General features: G+C 43.4%; 2 protein-coding genes across 2 annotated transcripts in view; one reads left to right on the forward strand and one right to left on the reverse strand.

Annotated features, from left to right (window-relative positions):
* The window catches only part of LOC118387281 (E3 ubiquitin-protein ligase MARCHF3-like), a 441,656-nt gene that overhangs the window by 71,313 nt on the left and 346,008 nt on the right, over nucleotides 1-24,335 (reverse strand). The window lies entirely within an intron of this gene.
* Nucleotides 9,238-24,335, forward strand: part of megf10 (multiple EGF-like-domains 10) — a 99,995-nt gene continuing 84,897 nt past the window's right edge. Inside the window, exon 1 of the mRNA XM_052525215.1 lies at nucleotides 9,238-9,530. The gene's annotated coding sequence lies outside the window, so the exon portion shown is untranslated. The remainder of the gene's footprint in view (nucleotides 9,531-24,335) is intronic.

The raw sequence follows: 24,335 nt of genomic DNA on the forward strand, positions 1-24,335 counted from the left end.
CGAGTTCTGAGCCATCTCGGCCAAGGGTACGAACACCGCCCACCCCCCTGGCCGGGCCTGACAATAAGACCGCAGAAACCTACCCACATCCTGGGTCACTCTCTCCACCTGCCTATTACTCTCGGGATGAAAACCCGAGGTAAGGCTGATCGAGACCCCCAGACGTTCCATGAACACCCTCCAGACCCTCAACGTGAACTGGGGACCCCTATCAGACATTATATCCTCAGGTACCCTGTAGTGCCGGAAGACGTGCGTTAACAAGGCCTCCGCAGTCTGTAGTGCCGTTGGGAGGCCGGGCAGAGGGAGGAGACGGCAGGACTTAGAGAAGTGATCCACAACGACCGGGATTGCAGTGATCCCCTGTGAGGGGGAGATCGGAAAGGAGATCGGTAAGGAAATCAGACAACAGGTGTGACCATGGCCGCTGTGGAACAGGTAAGGGGTGTAGCTTACCTCTGGGCAGGAGGAGCCTTACACTGGGCGCACACCGAACAGGAGGAAACATAAACCCTCACAAGGTAGGCCACCAATACTTCCCACTCAGAGCACCGTCCGACCAATGCCTGGATGACCAGAGGAGGGTGACTGTTAAGGGATTTTTTATCAATAATGACTAATTATGTATACATTTCAATCAGGACTGAATAGTCAAAATACTATTATGTTACTGTATAGATGTATGAATTTTCTTTTAATCCTAGTACTGAATATAATGTGTGTAAATATAATCAAGAATTAGAACAATGACTGTCTGTTCCTTGGTAGAAATGAATGAACTTATCGTCAGACTGGCTAGAATGCTTATCTACACAGGGAGACCTTGGCTCGGTCATAAATTAACTAAACTGCCATTGTACAGGGTGGAGAAGAGACGGGACAGTTCGAAAACTAATGACGTAATTTTCAGTTTATAACCTGTGGTAAATTATATCATGTTCAGTACTCTCGACAATAAACGCTACTGATTGATTTTGAGACTGGTCTCTGTCCATTTTATGCAAATAAGGGTCTTACAAATTCTTAAGAGTGGACAGAGTGTTTAATTGAATTGGTTAAATAAAACATAAAGGAATTTAATTCCTTTAACAGTGACGTGTGTGCCCAATAGATCAACCGGTCACGGGACACTGGAGGGGAGGGGGCTCTGCACGGAACGCCTGCTCAATGTCCGCGTCCAGCTCCCATACTACCGGTGCCACCAGGCAGGAGGCCGGGAGTATGGGGGTAGGATCCATGGGCCGCTCCTCTGTATCATACAGCCGGGTCAGTGAGTCTACCTTCACATTCTGGGAACCTGGTCTGTAGGAAAGGGTGAAAACAAAACGGGTAAAAAACATGGCCCACCTTGCCTGACGAGGATTCAGTCTGCTCGCTGCCCGGATGTACTCCAGATTGCGGTGGTCAGTCCAGATGAGAAAAGGGTGTTTAGCCCCCTCAAGCCAATGTCTCCATGCCTTCAACGCCTTGACAACAGCCAACAACTCCCGGTCCCCCACATCATATTTTCGCTCCGCCGGGCAGAGCTTCCTCAAGAAGAAGGCACAGGGGCGGAGCCTCGGTGGCGTACCCGAGCGCTGAGAGAGCACGGCTCCTATCCCAGCCTTGGGCACGTCCACTTCCACTGTGAACGCCAAAGAGGGATCCGGATGGGCTCGCACGGGAGCTGAGGTAAACATGGCCCTTAGGTGACCAAAAGCCCTGTCTGCCTCAGCCAACCACTGCAAACATACCGGAACCCCTTCAGCAGTGAAGTAATGGGAGTCAATACCTGACCAAAACCCCGGATAAACCTCCAGTAGTAATTGGCAAACCCTAGAAACCGCTGCACCTCCTTTACTGTGGGGGAGTCAGCCAATTACGCACGGCTGAAATGTGGTCACTCTCCATCTCCACCCCTTAGGTGGAAATGCGGTACACTAGGAAGGAGACGGACTGCTGGAAGAACAGGCATTTCTCAGCCTTGACATACAGGTCATGCTCCAACAGTTGACCAAGCACCCTGCGCACCAGGGACACATGCTTGGTGCGTGCTTCGGAGTATATCAGAATATTCATCAATATACACCACTACAACCTGCCTGTGCAGGTCCCTGAAAATCTTGTCCACAAAGGCTTGGAAGACTGACGGAGCATTCATCAACCCGTACGGCATGACGAGGTACTCATAATGCACTGAGGTAGTACTGAACGCCGTCTTCCACTCGTCTCCCTCCCGGATACGCACCAGGTTGTAAGCGCGCCCCGTGCATTGACTCAATCGCTGTGACTATGAGAGGTAGCAGTGATCTGATTTAGGGCTCGATATACACGGGGGCAGACCTCCCTCCTTGTTCACAAAACAGAAACTGGAGGAGGCGGGAGAAGTGGAGGACCGGATGTACCCCTGACGCAGGGATTTGGAGACCTATGTTTCCATAGCCGCCGACGATGAGGTGGTAATTGAGTTGCCCTCTTCTTAGAGAAGGCGAGAGCCAAATTGGAATATTCGGGGGGAATGCGCACGGTGGAGAACTGGTTGGACTTTCCACCATCGTAGCACCAACAGAAACCCCTAAACACCTTCACGAACACTCCCGCGACCACCCCGTGAGACCGCTCTGTTGCCATGAAATAGTGGGGTCATGACAAGTTAACCAGGGTAGGCCTAGCACCACAAGAAACGCAGGAGAGTCAATGAGGAAGAGACTGATTCTCTCCTCGTGACCCCCTGCGTCACCATGCCAAGGGGAGTGGTGGCCTCCTTAATCAACCTGGACCATAATAGTCGACTGTCCAGAGCGTGAACTGGGAAGGGCCTAGCCACTGGAACAATAGGGATCCCTAAACTATGGGCAAATGCTCTGTCGATAAAATTCCCAGCCGCGCCTTAATCGACGAGCGCCTTATGCTGGGAATGCGGAGAACACTCAGGAAAGTTAACATGCAAGAACAGGTGTGCAACAAAAAGCTCTGGATGAGAATGGTGGAGGCTTTCCTGGGGTGACGCCAGAAGGCCCTGCCTGCTGCCTCGACCCCCAGAGGAACCAACCCGACACAGACCGGCAGTGTGACCTCTGACGTGAAGGCCCCTCCTCCGGCCTCCCTGAGCGCAGCACCTCTCAGCTCCATGGGCACCGGAGCAGTGGTGCTGGGAGAGGGAACAGACAGAGCCCTCTCTGAATGTCCGCTGGTGGCCAGCAGGTTATCCAGCCGAATGGACAGGTCCACCAGCTGGTCGAAGGTGAGGGTGATATCCCTGCAGGCCATCTCCTGACGGACATCCTTGCGCAGGTTGCAGCGATAGTGGTCGATAAGGGCCCTGTCGTTCCATCCTGCTCCGGCGGCCAGGGTCCGAAAGTCCAGGGTGAATTCCTGGGCGCTCCTCATCCCCTGCCTCAGGGGAAAGAGACGTTCACTCGCCGCTCTACCCTCGGGCGGGTGGTCGATGACTGCCCAGAAACGTTATATGTACAGTTGCTTTGATTGGACTGATCATGTCAACATCTTAGCTAGTAGTAATCATCATGAATCAAGTCGACAATCTACTGGGAAATCATTTGTAATCCTTGTCATATGAAGATAAATAATAAAGAGAATTTATAGATAAAACATATCGGTGCTCATTGGTCATTGGACATAAACAACAAGTTGTAAATCTCTAATTCAACAATGAATGGTTTGGAAGGAATCAGTGACAGTGGCTAACTGCAAGCATTGAAAAGCAATCACTAGCCTGCTATTCAGTGGAGTTACTGTGTGGTCCCAAATCTGGGTTTAATGGGCTCTTTTCCAAGTTTAAAATGATAAATATTCAAGATTGGCCACGCTGTCAATGAAGCATGATTTGTGCCGCGCTCAAAACAACTGTTAACTCTGAACTGCGAAAACTTGACTTCAGTGAGTTCAATACAACTGGAAAGTCGGGAATAAATGAGATCCGAATGGAAAAATATGTTTTGAACAGTCATCCAACTTGGAATTGTAAATCCGGCCTCTTTCTAGAGCGACGACCTGAAGATCAGTCACATCATCATGATTCGACCTTGTTGTTTTGAAGGCATCATAAATTCAGAAAATGACAGACTTTGATGACAAAATTTGCCCACCAAGGACCGCCGCGCCACCTTCCTGTTCAAGTGAGCACAGCACAAGGTGAGTCCAAAAATGCATTGTATGCTGCTGCGTAAATTATGCAATATGCCAGGGAGATATCTACTGCATACCGTAGCTAAGAAAGTAATACTAAGTGTATGTTGTGTAGTAAGATGTTAGTAGCCCATGTGTCTCACCCTAATAATTTGGTCTATTACCCCTCTTAATTTTGCCTACTGTTCTGACTTGGTTGTGCATATGTAGCCTATAACCTGTTTTAGAGAAATGTAATCAAAATCAATGTGCACTTTTCAATTGGGTGGACTGTAACTACAAAAAAACACTGCCATAGCCTATAGCAAAAGCATTTATAGAACTGGATATCCTCTAAATTAGTGACCATCTCTGATAGCTATAGTACCGCAGAGGCGGTCACAAATTGTAGCTTTTAATGACCTAGAAAATTTGATGACTTGGAGGTGAAATATATATTTCTTTGTTTTTTTCAATTGGTATTTCATCACATGCCTGAAAAATGTAATTGTGCTGGATAAATTGAAGTGGACTCTGCACAAGTACCATTAGCCAGAGCCAAGAGTAATATGATACTGCTGGATTAGGGTCGGCCCGGATGAAGCCCCCCGAGTCCGAGTCTATGCCAAGAGAAATAGACTCGTGCCCAGTGTGTTGACTGGGTACAGTACGCCACGAGACTCTAACCCGCTACTGGGTACAGTACGCCACGAGACTCTAACCCGCTACTGGGTACAGTACGCCACGGGACTCTAACCCGCAACTGGGTACAGTACGCCACGAGACTCTAACCAGCTACTGGGTACAGTACGCCACGAGACTCTAACCCGCTACTGGGTACAGTACGCCATGAGACTCTAACCCGCTACTGGGTACAGTACGCCACGGGACTCTAACCCGCTACTGGGTGCAGTACGCCACGAGACTCTAACCCACTACTGGGTACAGTACGCCACGAGACCCTAACCCGCTACTGGGTACAGTACGCCACAAGACCCTAACCCGCTACTGGGTACAGTACGCCACGAGACTCTAACCCGCTACTGGGTACAGTACGCCACGAGACTCTAACCCGCTACTGGGTACAGTACGCCACGAGACTCTAACCCGCTACTGGGTACAGTACGCCACGAGACTCTAACCCGCTACTGGGTACAGTACGCCACAAGACCCTAACCCGCTACTGGGTACAGTACGCCACGGGACTCTAACCCGCTACTGGGTACAGTACGCCACGAGACTCTAACCAGCTACTGGGTACAGTACGCCACGAGACTCTAACCCGCTACTGGGTACAGTACGCCACGAGACTCTAACCCGCTACTGGGTACAGTACGCCACGAGACTCTAACCCGCTACTGGGTACAGTACGCCACGGGACTCTAACCCGCTACTGGGTACAGTACGCCACGAGACTCTAACCAGCTACTGGGTACAGTACGCCACGAGACTCTAACCCGCTACTGGGTACAGTACGCCACAAGACCCTAACCCGCTACTGGGTACATTACGCCACGAGACTCTAACCCGCTACTGGGTACAGTACGCCACGAGACTCTAACCCGCTACTGGGTACAGTACGCCACGAGACTCTAACCCGCTACTGGGTACAGTACGCCACGAGACTCTAACCCGCTACTGGGTACAGTACGCCACGAGACTCTAACCCGCTACTGGGTACAGTACGCCACGAGAATCTAACCCACTACTGGGTACAGTACGCCACTGGGTACAGTATGCCACGAGACTCTAACCCGCTACTGGGTACAGTACGCCACGAGACTCTAACCCGCTACTGGGTACAGTATGCCACGAGACTCTAACCCACTACTGGGTACAGTACGCCACGAGACTCTAACCCGCTACTGGGTACAGTACGCCACGAGACTCTAACCCGCTACTGGGTACAGTACGCCACGAGACTCTAACCCGCTACTGGGTACAGTACGCCACGAGACTCTAACCCGCTACTGGGTACATTATGCCACGAGACTCTAACCCGCTACTGGGTACAGTACGCCACGAGACTCTAACCCGCTACTGGGTACAGTACGCCACGAGACTCTAACCCGCTACTGGGTACAGTACGCCACAAGACCCTAACCCGCTACTGGGTACAGTACGCCACGAGACTCTAACCCGCTACTGGGTACAGTACGCCACGAGAATCTAACCCACTACTGGGTACAGTACGCCACTGGGTACAGTATGCCACGAGACTCTAACCCACTACTGGGTACAGTACGCCACGAGACTCTAACCCACTACTGGGTACAGTACGCCACGAGACTCTAACCCACTACTGGGTACAGTACGCCACGAGACTCTAACCCACTACTGGGTACAGTACGCCACGAGAATCTAACCCACTACTGGGTACAGTACGCCACTGGGTACAGTATGCCACGAGACTCTAACCCGCTACTGGGTACAGTACGCCACGAGACTCTAACCCGCTACTGGGTACAGTATGCCACGAGACTCTAACCCACTACTGGGTACAGTACGCCACGAGACTCTAACCCGCTACTGGGTACAGTACGCCACGAGACTCTAACCCGCTACTGGGTACAGTACGCCACGAGACTCTAACCCGCTACTGGGTACAGTACGCCACGAGACTCTAACCCGCTACTGGGTACATTATGCCACGAGACTCTAACCCGCTACTGGGTACAGTACGACACGAGACTCTAACCCGCTACTGGGTACAGTACGCCACGAGACTCTAACCCGCTACTGGGTACAGTACGCCACAAGACCCTAACCCGCTACTGGGTACAGTACGCCACGAGACTCTAACCCGCTACTGGGTACAGTACGCCACGAGACCCTAACCCGCTACTGGGTACAGTACGCCACGAGACTCTAACCCGCTACTGGGTACATTACGCCATGAGACTCTAACCCGCTACTGGGTACAGTATGCCACGAGACTCTAACCCGCTTTGGAGTGCTCTGCCATCTGTTGTTTGCCAATTGTGCTCAGCTGAATCAAACCCTGTTGGAAAAGAACATTACTCCTATTGTTATAACTGTAATGGTTCTAGTGTCTTATATGCAATGGGTGCATGGCCCACAAACACTATGGACATGTTTATGTACTGTAGATTGGTTTCTATGAATTAAATAGTACAAACCAAAATAAGAAATTTTTTTATGACATCAAAAAGACATCATGAAGAGGTCTTCTTAATCTGGATGTAATATGACGTACCGACCTAATTTCAACCAGTAAAACACATCTTTATCATGTCATATGCCCACTGGGGAGACATACTGCTTGATGCATTGGAACTGTTCACCACATTGCTTTCAACTTGCAACATACCTTGTGTCAATTGAAGCTTATCCTCAATACTGACAAAACTAATGGTGTTTTCTAAAGCAAGAAATAGATCTCTGAACCTTTCGCCTATTACTATCTACCAGGGCAATGAGATTGAGACTGTAACCTCATATAAATATCTTGGAATATTCATTGATGACGACCTCTCTTTTATTAAATTGCATATTCAACAACTTACAAAAAAAATTGAAACTGAAGTTGGGATTTTCTTTTAGGAATAAGGCCTGTTTTTCTCTTGAAGCCAGAAGGAGGCTAGTAAATCAGCTACATGTATGCCTTTACTAGACTATTTTATTTGATCTTTATTTAACTAGGCAAGTCAGTTAAGAACAAATTCTTATTTTCGATGATGGCTTAGGAACAGTGGCTTAACTGCCTTGTTAAGCGGCAGAACGACAGATTTTTACCTTGTCATCTCAGGGAGTCGATCTTTCAACCTTTTGGTTCTGCACACCCAATTTTTCAGTTTTTGATTTGTTAAAAAAGTTTGAAATATCCAATAAATGTTGTTCCACTTCATGATTGTGTCCCACTTGTTGTTGATTCTTCACAAAAAAATACAGTTTTATATCTTTATGTTTGAAGCCTGAAATGTGGCAAAAGGTCGCAAAGTTCAAGGGGGCCGAATACTTTCGCAAGGCACTGTATATGAATGCCAACCATGGCGCATTGAGGTTTATTTTAAACTGCAAAACCCTTACGTACCACTGCACTTTATATACCAGGGTTGGCTGGCCTTCTCTAGTCACTCATAGGCTGTCACTGGTATACCTTTATTTACAAAGCCATTTTGGGTTTACTACCATTTTATTTGGGCATTTTTTTGTTCAGAAATGTGGTGGGCACTCTCTTCGTTCGCAGGACTTTATCCTGCTAACTGTTCCAAATGTCTGAACTGAGTTTGGTAAAAGGGATTTTATGTACTCTGCGCCATTGGCTTGGAACGCCTTACAAAATACTTTTAAACTGGAAGAACTTGTCTCGATTGGTGTTTTTAAATCACTGACGAAGGATTTTGAGGCTGATTCCCTGACCTGTCAATGTTTTTAATTTGCTGTTTTATGATTTTGTTATACTCTTGTGAATTCTATGTTTTTTTACTAGATTACTTGTCATTTTTCATGTTGTCTGTCTGTAATTGTGTAATGACTTGGTGCTACCTATCTTGGCCAGGACGCTCTGAGTACTTCCTGGTTAAATAAAGGTTAAATAAATTAATTAATTAATTGTAGACTAATGGGCCTACACAGCAAACTACTCTATTGCAGGGGTGAGTTCTGACCCCTAATAATATCTTCCTTCTTCTGAAGTGTACACTTTTGCCATCCTTTATATCAAGAGCATGGACCATAGGCTTGGCCATGCTGTACAGTAATTCCACGTGATACACAACATTTACCGCTAGATGACACCAGAGATGTTGAAAAATTATCCAACGTAAACCTAGGCCTATAATACTGTATGCTCCTTTCATTGGCTCATTGGAGAGTGTTACGCAGATTGCAAAGCACATTTTAGATAAATACATATTTTCCCATGTATTTAATTGAACACTTTTACATTCAGTAAACTAATTTTGTACATCTATGTTCATATTGAAACTATCCAAAATAATGGTATATTTTTTTCTTTCAACAGCAAAAACAACATTTCCAGTTGCCACACAAAAAAAGTGTCGAGACCTTTTTACAAGTCTCCTTGCATCCCTTACCGTCCTGATTGGCTGACGCCGCGGTGAGGTCATCACAAGAGTGGTGCCAGTGTTTTTGACATTCGGGATAACTTTCTCACTGTCCGACGGCTGTTGGGATGTACAGTATATGAGCCAAACCAAAGCATTTTCGCAATTCTAACAATTAAACCACGTTTGTATAATTGGACGCGTACTGTAGGTCTCGTTTCCTCTTTCAGTGGAAAACGTTTTGTTTCACCATTCACTGGATAAACTTATTTTCGTCAACCTGCAGTTTTTGGATCATTCATCATTCACCAGTGAGGACCATTCAATGGTGAGGAGCGAAACATTTAAAGGATCCATGAGCCCGAATAGGACGAAAACCCTCGCATAGAATAGGTATGTTTTGCATTAATTATTTCGTTCCTTGGTGTGTAGCCTATTGGGCAATATCGGGTCTATCTAGCCTGCAGTGTACGGTTGTATTTAACATAATATAGTGTTTAGTTGAACATGTTCGAACAATCCTAATAAGAACCTAACTTTCTTTAAAGTTCTTCTGATTTTAAGAAGCCCATCTTTTGTAAAGCCCAACTTTTTTATTGATTAAAATATGCACTGCTTTTCAATTAGGTTACTTAAACATTATATAACGTATGATGATGTAGGCCTACCATCAATAAGCATAAACTCAAGGAGAGGTGATTGATCTCATATTCATGTATTTGAATTAGATGTATCATGTTATGCAATAATCTTGCCACTTAGCATGAGTGACAGGTCTTAAAAAGTGTTGTTTTGGTTCTGTGTTCTGAATGGTGCGCTGCGACGCGGTGATACGAGACAAGCATCGGAAACAATTTCAGTGTCTATTCACGAAGGTAAATAGCAACAGCTAGAGCCCTGTCTCTATTCTCATTGTAGTTTTTTATTACCTCCACGAACATTGGGAACCGGTGAGTTTAGAGTCATTGTGGTTCTGCATTATCCCGTAAGTCCTCATGTATTAAGCAGCAGCTGGACGTTTGCTATTTATGAGGTCTGGTAGTTTAGCCAAATATTATACATAGGGTCCTCTTTTCCCCCACTGTAAGTGTCAGTGTAACCGCCGGTGCCAGGGTTCGAACCAGCATCTCCTGTGCGCCAGCACATTACCCAGCTAAGCCAAAGTTTAGGCATTGACTCGGGGGCCAATGCCACTGTTCAGGTCACAAGCAAGGTTGCCCATTGTGTGCTCTGGGATTTCTAATGTTAATTTGCAACTTCTGAGTGAGCTTGATATTGAATTGTGTGTGTCTTGATACTAGTAGCTTGCACAAGGCCTTTATCCACATTTTGTTACATTATAGCTGTATTGTAATATTGATTACATTGTTTTCCCCCCTCATCAATCTACACACAATAGCCCATAATGACAAAGCAAAAAATAGTTTTTTGATTTTTTTGTAAATGTATTAAAAATAAACAACTGAAATATAACATTTACATAAGTATTCAGACCCTTTACTCAGTACTTTGTTGAAGCACCTTGGCAGCGATTACAGCCTGGAGTCTTCTTGTATATGATGCTACAAGCTTGGCACACCAGTATTTGGGATCCTCTCGAGCTCTGTTTGGTTGGATTTGGAGGGTTGCTGCACAGCTGTTTTCAGGTCTCTCCAGAGATGTTCGATTGGGTTCAAGTCTCTGTCTGGGCCACTCAAGGACATTCAGAGACATGTCCCGAAGCTGTGTTGTCTTGGCTGTGTGCTTAGGATTGTTGTCCTGTTGGAAGGTGAACCTTCGCCCCAGTCTGAGGTCCTGAGCGCTCTGGAGCAGGTTTTCATCAAGGATCTCTCTGTACTTTGCTCCGTTCGTCTTTGCCTTTATCCTGACTAGTCTCCCAGTCCCTGCCTCTGAAAAACATCCCCACAACATGATGCTGCCACCACCATGTTTCACCGTAGGGATGGTGCCAGGTTTCCTCCAGACATGACGCTTGGCCTACAGGCCAAAGAGTTCAGTCTTGGTTTCATCAGGCCAGAGAATCTTGTTTCTCATGGTCTGAGAGTCCTTTAGGTGCCGTTTGGCAAACTCCAAGCAGGCTGTCATGTGCCTTTTACTGAGGAGTGGCCTTCTTCTATTGAAGAATGATGGAGGCCACTGTGTTTTGGGGGACCTTCAATGCTGCAGAAATGTTTTGGTACCCTTCCCCAGATCTGTGCCTAGACACAATCCTGTCTCTGAGCTCTACTGACAATTCCTTTGACCTCATGGCTTGGTTTTTGCTCTGACATGCACTGTCAACTGTGGGACGTTTATATAGACTGGTGTGTGCCTTTCCAAATCATGTCCAATCAATTAAATTAACCACAGCTGGACTCCTATTAAGTTGTAGAAACATCTCAAGGATGATCAATTGAAATAGGGATGCACCTTAGCTCAATTTCGAGTCTCATAGCAAAGGGTCTGAATACTTGTGTATTTCTGTTTTTTATATTTAATACATGTGCAAAAATGTCTAAAACCCTGTTTTGTCTTTGTTATTATGGGGTGTTTTGTGTGGATTGCTGAGGATATTTGATTGATTTATTCCATTTTAGAATAAGGCTGTAACGTAGCAAAATGTGGAAAAGTGAAGGGGTCTGAATACTTTCAGAAGGCACTGTATGTAAACTGAGTGTACAAAACATTAGGAACACCTGCTCTTTACATGACATAGACTGACTAGGGGAATCCAGGTAAAAGCTATGATCCCTTATTGATGTCACCTTGATAATTGAGACATGGATTGTGTCTGTCATTCAGAGGGTGAATGTGCAAGACAAACTATTGAACGAACTGCATTGGAATGGGGGTATGGTAGTAGGTGCCAGGCGCACAGGTTTGAGTGTCGATAACTGCTACACTGCTGGGTTTCTTACGCTCAACAGTTTTCCGTGTGTATCAAGAATGGTCCACCATCCAAATGACATCCAGCCAACTTGACACAACTGTGGGAAGCATTGGAGTCAACATGGGCCAGCATCCCTGTGGAATACTTTCAAAACCTTGTAGAGTCCATGCCCCGACGAATTGAGGCTGTTCTGAGGGCAAAAGGGGGTGCAAATATTCGGAAGATGTTCCTAATGTTTTGTACACTCAGGGTATGTTGGCGCTTGTGCACACATCTGCATGAGTTTCATGGGACCTGAGTTTCTCCTGTTACACGTGCATGTGTCTCTCTGCCCATATTCTATTCTTATGTCTACGTGTGTGTGTGTGTGTGTGTGTGTGTGTGTGTGTGTGTGTGTGTGTGTGTGTGTGTGTGTGTGTGTGTGTGTGTGTGCGTGTGCGTGTGCGTTTGTGTGCCTGTGTTTGAGTGCCTTAAAATGCCTTTGTCACATCATCCATCCTCCTTCATCTTTTCAAAGCGAGACAGACTCTGAATAGAAAGCTTCCAATGAGTTAACAAGGAGAATGTGTGTACCAAACCATTGAATTAAGCCCATGCCAGTAAGTGCCACAGGGTGGAACTATTTTAGTTGGAGAAATCTTGCCGCCTAGTGTCCCGGGGGCAGTGACGAGCGGAGCGCGAGGCTCCTGCAGTATGGTGATCATTGTCTCGCTGCCACAGTCATGTGACCTGCAGTGAATGGAAGAAAAGGGCACAAAGTGTCCGGAGAGAGACTCACATTGGTATACGATGATGTTATACTGTTTCATACCACAGCATTGTTGAATATTAGTTTCTGATTGGCTAGGAGGGAATTCTAGAATGGACATTAAAACCAGATAACGGGACAGTTCCTTGCATACGCTCTTTCATGTAACAAGATGAGAGAGATGACCACAAGTGTAAACCATGGCCAAATATTGACTATGTCAGGTGAATAGACAGTGGAAAAGAGTGTCAGCATCTAGACTAGACATGACAGTTTGTCCAAGCTATATATATGTGTTGATTATTGCTTTCTTGTGTAGTATGTGACAAACAGGGGTTCGAAACTGTGTTTCCTGCATGCCATAAGACTGTGTTAGCCTGCTGAGTTAAAGCTTACCCACTGGGCAAAAACTAGTTGAATCAAAGTTGTTTCCGCGTAAGGGCATTTAAAAAAAATCCAATGACACTGAACTTTTTTGCTGTTGATTTCACGTTAATTGACAACTCAACCAAATGTATGTCAAAACTCGACTTTGAACTGACGTCTGTGCCCAGTGGGTAGGCATTATCTTAGGGAGCCGACGCCAAGTCTTCAAGGCTAAATCAAGGTTGCTCCACTTACTCCCTAACACTGCTAGTAAAGAACAGAAGTACAGGCCGTTGCTAACACAGTAAGTTGAATGGGAGTGGGCGCGGGAAAGAAAGTCCGGAGCATGATCATAGTAGGCTAATCCGTTTACCACGACTGTATCATTATGATAATATAACAAGCTCAGTTTGTTTTTGGGAGTGGCAAGCTCCTCCAGCTGCTAGCAATAAAAACAACATTATTCCTTTTTATAATTAAAGGGTTCAGCCATGGACACAGACTCCCTGGGACAGATAAAAATAAGCAAGGCTGTTACAGATGCTTCCACATTTTTGCTGGTTTCCTATTCTTATTTGTGTAAATGCCTAGCTAGCTATATTATTTTCTCCAAACTTGACGATGTATGTAAAACATACATTTATGATGCAGAGATTGGACACAATCAGGACTAGGAAGATCATGAGATTTGGTCAGAGTGATATTCAATGTTACTGCAGTACAATGAGTGATACAACACACAGTATGGTGTATTTCATGGTTCCATAGAGCCTACGGCTGGAAATGCAATCAATTACATGCTGTGAAATCCACAATGTGAAATACCAGATTGTTATGCATCATAGTGTGGAAAATATTGAGAAAATGTTTACTGGGTGTCATAAAACAAAACAAAGATGTTCTATATGAAATGTGTGATTTTGCAGTACAGAATAGTGACTTTTTCCACATTACAGGTTTGATTAAATACCAGCCTCTGCACTCTTTAACATTAGAGTTGTAATAATTCATGAATAATTAAACACTTGAAATGAATGTGAGATATTTGGGGGAGAGAACAGAGTGTAAGGGGAGGACAAATGGAGATGTGCCATGACTGACAGGAACACATGTCCGTGTGTACTGAACGGCTATAAGAAGGGGGCAGAAGTTCTTTAGCCTCACAAAGAAATAAATGTGAGGGAGCCCACCCTAGTTACTCCTAAAGCGCTCTGTCATTTTTCTGAGACAGAATCATTCTGGACCTGTCAATGTAACATACTCTTATTCTTAAGGGAGGGGGAAGTTCTGGGTGCTCCTTATGGTGTCTCTAAGGGGCAAAGTACTGTAGCTTTTCATCAAGAATGTATTTCTCCCACCTTGAAACTCACCTTTTGAGTTGAACTGAGCTCATATTTGATAAAGCCCAATCCCTCTCCACTATAACAAAACTTTTTTGGTTGTTTGTTTAAAACTCCCATCTAGTATTGCAGGATGGACTTATCCATCCCCTTTCTCCATTGTCTTTACACCATTATTACAATGGCATGACAAATCTCAGTAGACATGCAGAGCTAGACTGCCGGCCTCAATGTCTCCCACTTCCAAAAATCTACAACAATTCTTGACAAAGCCGACTGTAAAATGAACCCGTCTTTCATGCGGTCTGAGTTACCTTTACAAATCCAAACCACAGTTGCAACAATGAAAAATTCTCATGGTATATTCATGCGAGGATGTGTACTCTATATCATTTTTTTATATATAAATGTGATACAGGATTAAAATCATGTTTGGGTTTATTGCAGGTCAGTTGTTTTTTTGTTTTTCCCTGGGTGGTACTGTATTACATATCTGAATTGAATGATATAGATGCAGATGTATTGTATAGTAGATCACATAGTAGCATACTGTATGTGCAATTGGATTGAGATCCGATTTAGTTTTGCACTCGGCAGTGATCTGCTGGTGGCAGGTAGCCTAGCGAGTGTTGGGCCAATATCCCCAAGGTTGCTAGTTTGAATCCTCGAGCTGAGAAGGTGAAAAATCAGTTGATGTGCCCTTGAGCAAGGCACTTAACCCTAATTGCTCCAGGGTTGCCGTTGATAATGGTAGACGCTGGCCACGACCCCACTCTTTGAAGGTGTCTCAGGGAGAATTGAGAATTGAGAAATAAAATGTCCTATTCGAACATGCGTATAATACACACTTGGACAAATATAAGCACCCACCAAATAATTACATTACTGATCTTCATTCAATTATAAACTGGGTGGTTCGAGTCCTGAATGCTGATTGGCTGACAGCCGTGGTATCATATACCACAGGTATGACAAAACATGTATTTTTACTGCACTAATTACCTTGGTAACCATTTGATAATAGCAGTATGGCACCTCTGGGGTTTGTGGTATATTGGCCATATACCACACCCCCTCGGGCATTATTGCTTAATTATACACCCTATCCCACGTAGCATACTCTGACTCCTACATAGTAATGTGATGTTTCGGATGTATGTTGTTGGGTTTTACACTTTAGAATATGGAATATATAATATAAGAACTTAAATGGTTTAGCATTTCTATCTTAATTTAGATTAAATATGGTAATTAAGAGCAAGCAGAAGAAGAAACACATTGGCTAGGAAAAACTCCCTGGAAGGAAGAAACCTAGAGGAAACCATCTTAAAGGGAAAGCAGGCCCCGGCTATCTTCTTGGTTTCACCCATGTTCCAGCTAGCTAACGTTGGATTCTCCCATGTTAACGTTGGATTCTCCCATGTTTTAATCCAGCTAAATTTGGTTTTGCCCATGTTCTAGCTAAACTTAGTCTCACCCATGTTCTAGCTAAACATATTCTCACCCGTGTTCTAGCTAAACTTAGTCTCACCCATGTTCTAGCTAAACTTAGTCTCACCCATGTTCTAGCTAAACTTAGTCTCACCCATGTTCTAGCTAAACTTAGTCTCACCCATGTTCTAGCTAAACATATTCTCACCCGTGTTCTAGCTAAACTTAGTCTCACCCATGTTCTAGCTAAACTTAGTCTCACCCATGTTCTAGCTAAACTTAGTCTCACCCATGTTCTAGCTAAACATATTCTCACCCGTGTTCTAGCTAAACTTAGTCTCACCCATGTTCTAGCTAAACTTAGTCTCACCCATGTTCTAGCTAAACTTAGTCTCACCCATGTTCTAGCTAAACTTAGTCTCACCCATGTTCTAGCTAGTTTAAGTAGATTTTACCCATGTTCTAGCTAGCTAACATTGGTTTCACCCATGTTCTAGCTAGCTAACATTGGTTTCACTCATGTTCCTATCCAGCTATATTTGGTTTTGCCCATGTTCTAGCTAAACATATTCTCACCCATGTTCTAATTAGCTAAAGTCAATTTCACTGATGTTCTAGGTAGCTAAAGTTGGTTTCGCCCATGTTCTAATCAAGTTAAATTTAGTTTTGCCCATGTTCTAGCTAGCTAAACATGGCTAAATGGATGAGGATGGCATGAAGAGGTAGCCTATCCCCATCACATTCACAGTTCACTCTCTATAGTAAGTATCACTGACGTAGACCCAGCAAATGTAATCTACACTTTATTTGAGCAAGTTCTCATAATTGGAAATTCTTCTCTTATGACAACATTACTTTTCTCTAAAAGTCAAAGAGGGCACACGCTTAACTTCAAAGAGCATTGCAGACCTCTGTATTAGATATCAGGGTATAGAGCCAACCCGTAAACCCTAGAAGGGACAGATTATTCAATCAGGAATCATACTGGTATACAGTATGTGTTCAGATGAAGTGTCTATTTGAGATCAGTCTTGTTAAAGACGCTCTAACATTGTTGGCAGCAGTAGTACAATTTGATCCTAAGTCCCAAATTTGGCAGCTTGATCAGCGTAACAGAGGTCAATTGCCGGGCAACAGGGATAATTGTACAGTGGAACATTTGCACTAAGGTCTGAATCAAGTGAGCTGTTTTCAGGGTCAATGGCTCAACGGTACCCAGGACTTGAAACCAGGTTGCACGTTTTGTCACAATATTGTTTTGAACGTTCATTTTAGGACTGATGCCCAACTGAACATTCTACTCAATGCATTCCCAGTGGGCGTTGATGAAGAGTTCATCTAAAGTGCATTACTGTGTCTTGGAAACGATGACATTTAAAAAGGAGGCAAATAATTAGTAGGAAAACCTTTTGTCATCATTGTGATGTCACCAGATTGACTTTAGATGCAGTATAACTTTAGCTAGCCACCTAAGATTGAGGGGACAGCACTGAATTTTAGCTAGCAAATATTAGCATTGCTAGATATTTTTTTACAAATTTTACTACCTAATGGCAACATTGCCATCTCTCTAAAGTAAACTTGCCCTGCATCATAAGGATGGCAAAGTTGTTTCCTAATAATTATTTGCCTACTTTAGTAATCATATTTCCAAGCCACTTTAGTGTAATTTAGACAAAACAGTCATTTGCCCCCGTTCAGAAAGACTGGGCATTAGTCATCAGTCAGGCATCAACATGGCTGCGGTGTCAGCAGAATGTCGATAACAATGGCAACGATGCCACCGAGTGACAGAGGAGTTACCCATTAGCATACTTTCCCTAATAGACATCTTTTTTAACTGCACAATGGCATAACATTCTATAATACAATTTGTCATAAGATAACATCGTTTTGGCGTTATGACTAAGGCTTTCACGGTTGGCGCCTACCTCTCTGCTGTCTGGGTCCTCAGGGCAGCAAAGTGTGTAACTCTATATTTTCACTCCAGGCCTCTTCGTATCCAAGTCCACTGCCTGGAAGCCGCCATAAACGGGCGACTTTACTGTCATTTCCTGCTCTCTTGTCTCTGGTGGCAGCCACACTTCCCATCCTTACTGTCTGACCCTCCTCATCCCCTGATGTCTGACTGTCTGGAACCAACGACCGACCTCCTTTGGTTCTAATCTCACTTCTGATTATGAAAACTAGAGCGTTAGGTGAAATGATATGTGAACACTGGCCAGACCTGGGCTCAAGTAGTATTTAAAGTCTTTCAAATAATTTGCGCGTATGCTCAAGTCGGCTTGGAGTACCGGATAGACGGGGCTGGACAGTTTTGAGACAGGAAAGCTCAATCAATCACAGCTAACACAAGTGGGGCATCAAATGGAACAAGTTACCTTTTTTGGGGTTATGGGATGAGCAAAAATGCTGTATCCTCTCAACATCTGTCAACATACATGTTTATGAGTATATCCTAATGTTTTTTGTTTCCCCAAACACGTTTGACCATTAGTGGAATCCCCCTTTAAAGTGCGATGCTTTATTGGGTTGTGTGAGCTTATGTGTTGTGCAGGGATCACTTGGCATTTTTTATTTTTTATTTTTTATTTAACTAGGCAAGTCAATTAAGAACACATTTTTATTTACAACGACGGCCTACCAAAAAGCAACAGGCCTCCTGCTGGGATTGGATTAAAAATACAAATATAAATAAAATATAAATATAGGACAAAACTCACATCACGACAAGAGAGACAACACAACACTACATAAAGAGAGACCTAAGTCAACAACATACCAAGGCAGTAACACATGACAACACAGCATGGTAGCAACACAACATGACAACAACATGGTAGCACCGCAACATGATAGCAGCACAAAACATGGTACAAACATTATTGGGCACAGACAACAACACAAAGGGCAAGAAGGTAGTGACAACAATACATCACGCAAAGCAGCCACAACTGTCAGTAAGAGTGTCCATGATTGAGTCTTTGAATGAAGAGATAAAAATGTTCAGTTTGAGTGTTTGTTGCAGCTCGTTCTAGTCGCTAGCTGCAGCGAACTGAAAAGAGGAGCGACCCAGGGATGTGTGTGCTTTGGGGACCTTTAACAGAATGTGACTGGCAGAATGGGTGTTGTATGTGGAGGAAGATGGCTGCAGTAGATATCTCAGATAGGGGAATTGTACAGCTTTTCTGAATGCATCACCTGTCCCAATAAACAGTGGCAAGGGGCTGCTAAGAGAAAGACCATTTGAACACCGTAAGCTTTGGAGACATTAGTGAGCATGGTAAGTGGCAACCGACACACACACACACACACACACACACACACACACACACACACACACACACACACACACACACACACACACACACACACACACACACACACACACACACACACACACACACACACACACACACACACACTCTTAATTAGGCTGTGCCTCTCACTGCTTGTGCCTGGTACTTCACTGAACAGTGTCTTACTGTAGTAGTTCACATACAGTAGTTGACATTTTCTAGACATTTGTTTAGCTCTGTTATGGTTTCCAATGTATTTCTTGATGTGAAATTAAATAGAATTTTCCCCAATTCTGCTCTACATCTTCTATAGCAAGTACATTGAACCCAGTGATGCAGTGGAGGGTAAAGTTTACCAACCTTTTGGGAAAAAATGCATTGAAAGTATAGCGAACGTAATTTTTTGCACCGTGACTGCCAATCAAAGTTTACCCACCAATTTTTCTAGCACTACATTACTGATTGAAACGCTATGTCTTAAAGCATTAGATTTCCATACCTTCATACAGTTCCTGTACCATAACGGGGTATACGTTATTACCGGCAGAGGGGCACATTTTTTTATTATTTCTTATACTAACAAATGCTAACAAAATACTAGCGAATTCCTTTAGCTGACGCTAGCTATATGCTAATAAGTGCAAGCGAACATAAACCAAATGCAAGGACAGACAACCTGGCTCATAAAGTTATACTATCTATATACTATCTATATATTATCGATAGTATTATATATTATATATATACTATATATTATACTATCTATCTCAAAAGGCTACTCACACTTGATCCAGAAGGAGATTGATTATCTTTGCTGTAATCAAGCAGCTTGACATTGCAAGCTAGACACCTAATGTTATAGCTAGCAAGTTAGCAAACCAAAATGCATAGCTGGAGCTCTGAGCTGGAGAAAATGTACTTGGCACATCTTAGATAGTTAACTTAGCTGGCAAACATTAGTTGTGAATTCCTTGTGTAACTTGATCTCCTCTCTTGTGCTGCTCAACAGTGGATCGTCACGTCACATTTGCTAAGCCCCATGTGCTCTTTGTAAACGAACAATCACATTTTTGGGGGACGGTATTGAAAGTCATACCGTCAGTACTTCAAAATTCCCTTTTATACCGTGTATACGGTATACCACCCAAGCCTATTAGGTAGGGAGATAAGTAGTTGGTAGAGGACTAGACTCATTATGGGACCCCATACTGGAGCAGTTTCCCAGGCAAAGTGTGTTTAAAAGTAAGGCAGGTTGTCCTGGTATACAGCTGAGTGGGTCAGGTGAAAGGCAGACGACACACCACAGATGACAAGAGACACAGCAGCTGCGTTTGTTCTCTCTCTCTCTCTCTCTCTCTCTCTCTCTCTCTCTCTCTCTCTCTCTCTCTCTCTCTCTCTCTCTCTCTCTCTCTCTCTCTCTCTCTCTCTCTCTCTCTCTCTCTCTCTCTCTCTCTCTCTCTCTCTCTCTCTCAATGCTCAGATCATGCAAAGACAAACTAACCATATCAATTTGAATCAATCTAGATAAAGACAACTATAAATCTTCACTAAGAACATAGACCTACTCACTCATTCTCTCTCTACCGGTAAAAGTTTCCAACTCCAAAGCTTCACGTTCACACTAGCCGAAGGTTCATTGAATTACAGTTTTTCTCAATTGCTAAAACACAATTTCTGAAACCTTGCTCCATTTCCTGAAAACATTAAACACAAAACCTCATCTTCAAGCACTATTTACATAACCTCTGACTCCTCTTGCAAAATGAAACATTCGCCTCAAAACAGTTTTACCTGTGTTCAAAATCAAACACTGCTCTCAAATCATAAACAAAGTGATGATATACACTCTCAAGCAGTCAGTTTACAATACCCTGAAAAATAGAAAATCAAATCAAATCAAATGTTATTTGTCACATGCAGATGTTAATGCGAGTGTAGCGAAATGCTTGTGCTTCTAGTTCCGACAATGCAGTGATAACCAACAAGTAATCTAGCTAACAATTCCAAAACTACTACCTTATACACACAAGTGTAAAGGGAAAAAGAATATGTACATAAAGATGTATGAATGAGTGATGGTACAGAGCGGCATAGGCAAGATGCAGTAGATGGTATCGAGTACAGTATATACATATGAGATGAGTATGTAAACAAAGTGGCATAGTTTAAAGTGGCTAGTGATACATGTATTACATAAAGATGCAGTTGATGATATAGAGTACAGTATATATGTATACATATGAGATAAATAATGTAGGGTATGTAAACATTATATTACAGTAAGTAGCATTGTTTAAAGTGGCTAGTGATATATTTTACATCAATTCCCATTATTAAAGTGGCTGGAGTTGAGTCAGTGTGTTGGCAGGAGCCACTCAATGTTAGTGGTGGCTGTTTAACAGTCTGATGGCCTTGAGATAGAAGCTGTTTTTCAGTCTCTCGGTCCCTGCTTTGATGCACCTGTACTGACCTCGCCTTCTGGATGATAGCGGGGTGAACAGGCAGTGGCTCGGGTGGTTGTTGTCCTTGATGATCTTTATGGCCTTCCTGTGACATCGGGTGGTGTAGGTGTCCTGGAGGGCAGGTAGTTTGCCCCCGGTGATGCGTTGTGCAGACCTCACTACCCTCTGGAAAGCCTTATGGTTGTGGGTGGAGCAGTTGCCGTACCAGGCGGTGATACTGCCCGACAGGATGCTCTCGATTGTGCATCTGTAGAAGTTTGTGAGTGCTTTTGGTGACAAGCCAAATTTCTTCAGCCTCCTGAGGTTGAAGAGGCGCTGCTGCGCCTTCTTCACGATGCTGTCTGTGTGGGTGGACCAATTCAGTTTGTCTGTGATGTGTACGCAGAGGAACTTAAAACTTACTACCCTCTCAACTACTGTTCCATCGATGTGGATAAGGGGGTGTTCCCTCTGCTTTTTCCTAAAGTCCACAATCATCTCCTTAGTTTTGTTGACGTTGAGTGTGAGGTTATTGTTCAAAACATACAATTTTCAGGGAGAAGTACATTTTTAATCTAAAAAAATATTCATATTTTTCCGTCATTGTCTTTTGATGAACGAAAACATGTTCTATTATAGTAGCTCAAAATTGATCAGAAATGACTACTCTGCTTTGCTCTTTGCAATTTTGTTTTTTGTTCTTCCTCCTCCTTGTACCCCTATTTTTACAGTACTGTACCCTGCATCTCACAAACTTGTCCTTTGTCTCTGTGATACTGTAATTCTTGTTCTTTGTTGATATGAACCTGCAACCAGTCAAAATCTATTGAGCAGTCAGTACTGTTAATAAATGGAAAGCACAATGTTCAGGGCCATACAATTTGTCCATTGTACAGTATACAGCCTACAATGCACTGTACTACAGTATCCATTCTCAGACTTTCTCCTTCCCACCTTCAACAACCTGTTTGCTCTCTGAACTGGCTTATATTGGTTGTGTCGCATCATTTTAAACAGGTTAAATCAATTTTGAGTGGTTGTGTTCAATCAATGACATATGTTCTCTATTTGTATTTGATTGTTGCCACTTGTGTTTACCAGTATGGATGACATGTGCATTAGAGTGCAGAATGTGTTTTGAGAATGAGAATGTGTTTAGAGATTTGCTGAAAAGTCTAAGTGAGATCTGCAAATTGTGTTTTACCATGTGAAATAGTTCAAGGTATTGACAACAGACCGCATAATTAGCTAAATGAGTCCAGGCAACTGAGCACTTTGTTCAGCCAATGGGTTTTAGTGTTTTAGCAATTGAGAAAAACTGTAACTACATAAGGACATTTGTGATAAGGTGTTTGGAGTCCTGCCCCACCACTGTGACATACACGAACACACAGTCGAATACACGCACCCACACAAACGCACACACAGCACAGGGTCATTCATGTTCCTCCTGAATGTAAAGGAAATGGGAAGTGCTAAATTATTTTTGATTATCTAGTAGAGGAAACTGTCTGTCCTGTCGAGGTATTCCTACTGCAAGTCCAATCAAATCTCATGAACTAACTCACTTGATTTATAAAGCAGATGTCACAGGAAGAGATCATGGCACTGTCAATTTAGCAATTTAGCTAAATACATCCTCTGGGTAATTTACATGCTAATGTGGGCTGACAAATGACTGATCTGACATTCAAACTTTTTAAGAATTCAATTCGCCTTCTAAGAAGAAATATCAGCTGATGTACGAAGGGCTATATAAATAAATTTGATTTGAAATAAATTTGATTTGATTTGAAATTTGAAAATAAATTTGATTTGATTTGAAGAAATAATTGAACGTTTTAGATTTAAAATATCTAAAGATGGCGATATGTTTTGTTCTGTGTTATAGGATTTGTCAGATGAAAACTCAACCTCCTATAAGACTCTTAGTTATTCACACTTGTACATGTAGTTGATAAACTCAAGGTTCAAACCCTGCCAAAGCCCTGCTATAGACTAGCGTCCTGTCCAGGGTGTGTACTTGTACATGAAGCTGCTCCTATGAGCCTCTTGCAAGGCTACTACCCAGCTAGCACATTTTGTTCCTAGGAAGTTGTGGGACCATACTTTTGTGGTTTCCCATTGTTTATGGGAACGAAGCCATAAGTTTCCTGACTGGTAAAGCTGAATTTTTAAGTTTTGAGAACGGAAGTGAGATTTTTGCCTGTTCTGGTAACGTTCATTTTAAGTTGCAGGAAGGTTCTGAGAACGTTTTGCTCCGGTTCCCTGAACGTTTTATTAACATTCTGAGAATAAAAAATCATAGGTAATTAAGTAACGTTTGAGAATATGTTTCAATAAGAATTCTAATAATTCACACTTAATTGACCCTTTTGAACTCCATGCACAGATGAAAATCCATTTGCTTAGGTATTAATTATGCAAACACGTGTATTTTTTATTGTGGCGCGGCATCAGTGCGATTCAAACCAATGATCTTCGGTCCTCTAACTATGGAATTAGTCCCCTGCGCCACCAATACATTCAGAACAGATTTCACAACGTATTAACTGTGTGACCTCAGGCCCCTACTCTACTACCACATATCTATAACACAAAATACATGTGTACGTGTGAGTAGAGTGTGTATGTTATCGTGTGTTTGTATTCATGTGTCTATGTTTGTGTCGCTTCACAGTCCCTGCTATTCCATAAGGTGTAT

The sequence above is a fragment of the Oncorhynchus keta genome, chromosome 9 (assembly GCF_023373465.1).
Source record: "Oncorhynchus keta strain PuntledgeMale-10-30-2019 chromosome 9, Oket_V2, whole genome shotgun sequence".
NCBI classification, from domain to species: Eukaryota; Metazoa; Chordata; class Actinopteri; order Salmoniformes; family Salmonidae; genus Oncorhynchus; species Oncorhynchus keta.